The 5754-nt window shown below is 43.5% G+C and overlaps 1 non-coding gene across 1 annotated transcript; it reads right to left on the reverse strand.

Moving 5' to 3' along the window:
• Positions 1-360: 360 nt before the first annotated feature.
• On the reverse strand, positions 361-444 carry trnal-uaa (transfer RNA leucine (anticodon UAA)). Its single transcript has one exon. It is a non-coding gene; the product is annotated as a tRNA-Leu (tRNA).
• Between the last annotated feature and the right edge of the window lie 5310 nt (positions 445-5754).

Genomic DNA, 5754 nt, shown 5'->3' on the forward strand with positions numbered 1-5754 from the left:
ATGGACAGACAGAGATAATGGGACTGAGATAGGCAGTCAGACTGAGAGTCTGAGAGAATCCCATTGCAACAGAACGAGACACCGTGAGAAAGAGACAGATTGAGAGACAGGGACAAACAGAGAAACAGGGACAGAGAGAGTGTGTCAGAGAGAGGCAGACTGAGAGAGACAATGACTCAAACACATTCACAGCTCTCTAAAGAGAGAGAGTGGCAGAGACCGAGCAACACAGATGCATTTCACAATTTCATTTCATTGTCGGCTCAGAATGTCACATCGTTGCAGAAAATTGGAGATTCAGCAGATGAAAATCGGGTATCACTCGGCAGGATGGGAAAAATCTCTGTTTAATTAAGGAATCACCAGGAGTGGGGTTTGAACCCACACAAGTATATAACCCATTACATCTTAAATGCAACGCCTTTACCACTCGGCCATCCTGGTCCTGATCCTGTCAATGGTTGGACTCTGCCTCTGTGAGAATCTGGGCTTCAGCTCCACCCCCACAGACACACAGAGACATTGGATTTCAGGAAGCATTTACGAACATTTTTCGTAATATTGACACGGGCGCAACTCTCCTATTATTTTTCGACTAAGGCTCTGGGAAGTTTCACATCCACCCGAGGGTGAAAATGGAGCTTCAATTTAAAATTTCAGCCGATGGTCAACAGCTTCAACAATGCAAAATTCCCCAAATACTGCATTTGAGTGTCATCCAAGATGGTGTGTTCAAGTCTCAGGAGTGGGACTTACACACACAACCTCCTGATTCAGTCGAGAATGGAGCCACTGAACCAAAACCGATACCAAAGATCACAACCGTATTATTTTCCCCAAGTGTTTTAAAAGTTCCGGGACGTACCAAATTCATGGTGATGATTTCCACAGACAGTTGCACATACACAGAGACATACATACAAATAGACATACACAGACACGCGCACACACAATAAAAAAATATACATGCATCAACATAGAAACATAGAAACATAGAAATTAGTTGCAGGAATATGCCATTCGGCCCTTCGAGCCTGCACCACCATTCAATAAGATCATGGCTCATCATTCAACCTCAGTACCCCTTTCCTGCTTTCCCTCCATACCACTTGATCTCTTTATCCATGAGGGCCATATCTAACTCCCATTTGAATATATCTATGAACTGGCCTCAACGACTTTCTGCGGTAGAAAATTTCACAGGTAAACCACTCTCTGAGTGAAGAAGTTTCTCCTCATCTCGGTCATAAATGGCTTATACCTTTTTTTTAGACTGTAATCCTTGGTCTCAAACTCCCCAGCAATGAGAACATTCTTCCAGCCTCCAATCTCGTCAGAATTTTATATGTTTCTGTGAGATCCCCTCTCATTCTTCTAAACTCCAGTGGATACCAGCCCAGTTGATCCAATCTCTCCTCATATGTCAATCCTGCCATCCCGGGAATCATGCTGGTGAACCTTCGCTGTACTCCCTCAATAGCAAGGACGTCCTTCCTCAAATTCGGGGACCAAAACTGAACACAATATTCCAGGTGTGACCTCACCAAGGCCCTGTACAACTGCAGTAATATCTTCCTGCTCCCATACTCAAATCCCCTAGCTATGAAGGCGAACATGCCATTTGTTTTCTTCACCGCCTGCTGCACCTACATGCCAACTTTCAATGACTGATGTACCATGACACTCAGATCCAGATATACACAGGTTGCCTTAGACAAATAGATGGATAGACAGGCAGTGTGACTGTCGCTACTTTGGCTGGTTTTTGCGTTTTTCTATCCGTATGTATCGTGAATACTGCAGATTGATGTAAGAAAGAAAACAGCGGCTGCATCGAAATATGTGGGACGTTGCTCCATCTATCTCAGAATCAGTTTTGCAGTAACGTGGTTAAATTGTGAAACAGAATGAAATATGCTGAGAAACATAGTCGGCAGGATTCAAACCTGCACAGAGAAACCCCGATGGATTTTTTGTCTATTGTCTTACCCACTCGGCCACGACTACTAGCTCGCTGCATCATTCAATGTTACTCAGATAAAACTCAGTCATCCATCTCTGTGCAGCAGACGGCCACAGAATCCGGAAAAAGTCTCCGTTTGCTAAAAATCTGGAAGAGGCAACTTCCTCTTCCAGTATTTGTACTTTTCTATATTGCTCTGGAACTTTTTAATATGAATCAACACCAAGTAACAAGTAAAATTCTGCATTTTGTAAATGCTGCCACCGCGTCGGGAAGTAGAACCACGGTCTCCGGCGGAACAGGCGGGGATACTCAGCACGATACTAACGAGCATGAGTTCTATCAGAGCAGGAAGCGAGCTGTGAATGGAACTGGACACGATGAGAAGACGACAGACACATTGAGAGACAGAGACAAACCGACAATCAGGGAGAGACTGACAGCGAGATAGAGAAAATGAGAGACAGAAAATGTGAGACTGAGAAGGAGAGGCAGACTGAGTGAGAAAAAGACTCAAACACACACATATACAGAGAAAGAGTGAGAGAAAGTGAGTAATAAAGACAGTGACAAGGAGAGAGAGAGCGACAGATAGAGAGTGTCAGAGATAGAAACACTAATGCTGGAAATACTCAGCACGTTAGAGACAGGAACTAACAGAGGCAGGCAAAGACATGGACAGACAGAAATGATGGCAAAGAGAGAGCCAGTCTTACAAAGAGTCTGAGAGAATCCCATTGGAACAGAACTGGACACCGTGGGAAAGAGACAGAGACACAGGAACAGACAGAGTGAGTCAGACTGAGAGTGAAAAACACACAAACACAAACACACCTCTCTAAAGAAAGAGACAGGCAGAGACCGAGCGACACCGATACATTTTACAATTTCATTTCATTATCGGCTCAGAGTGTCACAGAGTTGCACATTCAACAGATAAAAATCGGGTATCACTGATGAGAATGGGAGGAAATCCGTGTTAAATTAAAGAAGTAGCAGGAGTCAGCTACGAGAACACGCGGGAAACATCCCATTTAATTTTAAGGCCAACGCCTCAACCACTCGGCCATCCTGGTCCTGTCAGAATATGGATTCTGTCTCTGTGAGAAACTGGGCTTCAACCCCACCCCCACAGACACACATACCTGGAGGCTTTCAGTGAGCATTTACGAACATTTTGAGTAATATTGACACGGGGGCAACTCTCCTATTCTTTTTCGAGTAAGTCTCTGGGAACTTTCATATCCACCCGAGGGTGCAGACGGAGCTTCAATTTAACATTTCATCCGAAAGTCAACAGCTTCAACATTACAAAATTCCCCAAGTGCGGCACTTGAGTGTTAGCCAAGATGATATGCTCAAGTCTCAGGAGTGCGACTTGAACACACAAACTCCCGATTCAGTCGAGAATGCTGCCACTGAACCAAAGTCGATACAAGCGTCCACAACCGTATTATTTTCCCCAAGTCTTTTTTATAATTTCCAGGACATACCAATTTCAAGGTGATGATTTCCACAGACAGTTGCATATACACAGAGACATATATACAGATCGACAGACAGAGACACACCCACATACATAACCAAAAATTTACACGCACCAACGGACCTACACAGATGCCTTCAACATATAAAGGGATAGACAGGCTGACTCACTGTCGCAACTTTGACTGATTTTTGTGTTTTCCTATCCGTATGTATCGTAAATATTGCAGATTAATAAAAATTAGAAAAAAATGTCAGTGTTGAAAGGTGTGGGACGTTATACCATCTATCTCAGGATCAGTTTTGCAAAGTTCTGGTTAAATTGTGAAATGGAATGAAAAAATGCCGAGAATCGTAGTGGACAGGCCTCAAAACTACGCAGGGAAAACCCAATGGATTTTTAATCCATCGTCTTAACCACTCGGCCACTTAGAATGCGACTCTGTCTTCTTAAACGGTACTCAGAAAAAACTCAGTCATCCATCTCTGTGCAGCAGACGGCCAAAGAATCCTGTAAAAGTCTCCGTTTACTAAAAATCTGGAAGAGGCAATCTCCTCTACGTGTATTTTTCCAGTTCTATATGGCTCTGGAACTTTTTAATATGAATCTCTACCAAGAAACAGAAGTAAAATTCTACATTTTGAAACACCTGGCTTCCAGTCGGGGAATTGAACCCCGGTCTCCCGCATGACAAGCGGGGATATTCACCACTATACTAACGAGGAACTTACAGGTAGCAGCTCTGTCAGAGCAGGAATCGAGCTGTGCACAGAACTGGACACCAGGAGAAGTCGACAGACACATTGAGAGACAGAGACAAACCGACAAGCAGGGAGACAGACAGCGAGATAGAGACAATAAGAGTCAGAAAGTGAGAGACTGAGAAGGAGAGGCAGACGTAGTGAGAAAAAGACTCAAATGCATACATATACAGAGATGTGTGTATGTGATCTATTAAGAGAGAGAGGGTAAGAGTGAGAGAAAGAAAATGATAAAGACAGTGACAAGGAGAGGAACAGACAGAGAGAGAGATAGAGACTAAAACAGAAAATGATGGAAATACTTCTCAGCTTACAGGCAGGGACTAACAGAGACAGGCAAAGACATGGACAGACCAAAATGATGGGAAAGAGAGAGCCAGTCAGACAAAGAGTCTGAGAGAATCCCATTGGAACAGACGTGGGCACCGTGAGAAAGAGACAGATTGAGAGACTGAGACAAACAAACAGAGAAACAGGGACAGACAGAGTGAGTCAGACTGAGAGAGACAAAGGATCAAGCATGCAAACCTATCTGAAGAGAGAGAGAGAGGCAGAGACCGAGCGACACAGATACATTTCACAATTTCATTTCATTATCGGTTCAGAGTGTCACATTGTTACAGAAAATTGCTGATTCAACGGATGAAAATACGGTCTCACTGATCAGAATGGGAGGAAATACGCGTTAAATTAAAGAGACATCAGGAGTGGGGTACGAACCCACGCGGGACAAACCCATTGAGTTTTAAGGCCAACACCTCAACCACTCGGCTATGCTGTTTCTGTGAGAACCAGGATTCTGTCTCTGTGAGAAACTGGGCTTCAACCCCAACCCCACATACAAACACATGCACATCAGCTTTCAGTGAGCATTTACGAACATTTTTAGTAATATAGGCACGGGGGCAACTCTCCTATTCTTTTTCGAATAATGCTCTGGGACCTTTCATATCCACCCGAGGGTACAGACGGAGCTTCACTTTAACATTTCATCCGAAAGTGAAAGCTTCAACAATGCAAAATTCCCCAAGTGGTGCACTAGAGTGTTAGCCAAGATTATATGCTCAAGTCTCAGGAGTGTGACTTGAACACACAAACTCCAGATTCAGTCGAGAATGCTGCCACTGAACAAAAGCCGATACAAAAGATCACAACCGTATTATTTTCCCTCAGTCTTTTTTATAAGTTCCAGGACATACCAAATTCATGGTGATGATTTGCACAGACAGTTGCACATACACAGAGACATATATAGAGATAGACAGACACAGAGACACACACACACACATAACCAAAAATTTGCACGCACCAACGGACATGCACAGATCCCTGAGACATCTCGAGGGATAGACAGGCTGAATCACTGTCGCAACTTTGACTGATTTTTCCATTTTCTTATCCGGAAGTATCGCGAATATTGCAGATTAAAAAAATGAGAAAAAAATGTCAGTGTTGAAAGGTGTGGGACGTTATTCCATCTATCTCAGGATCAGTTTGGCAGAGAACCGGTTAAATTGTGAAATGGAATGAAAAATGCTGAGAAG

Source organism: Pristiophorus japonicus, chromosome 23 (assembly GCF_044704955.1).
Source record: "Pristiophorus japonicus isolate sPriJap1 chromosome 23, sPriJap1.hap1, whole genome shotgun sequence".
Classification (NCBI taxonomy): Eukaryota; Metazoa; Chordata; class Chondrichthyes; family Pristiophoridae; genus Pristiophorus; species Pristiophorus japonicus.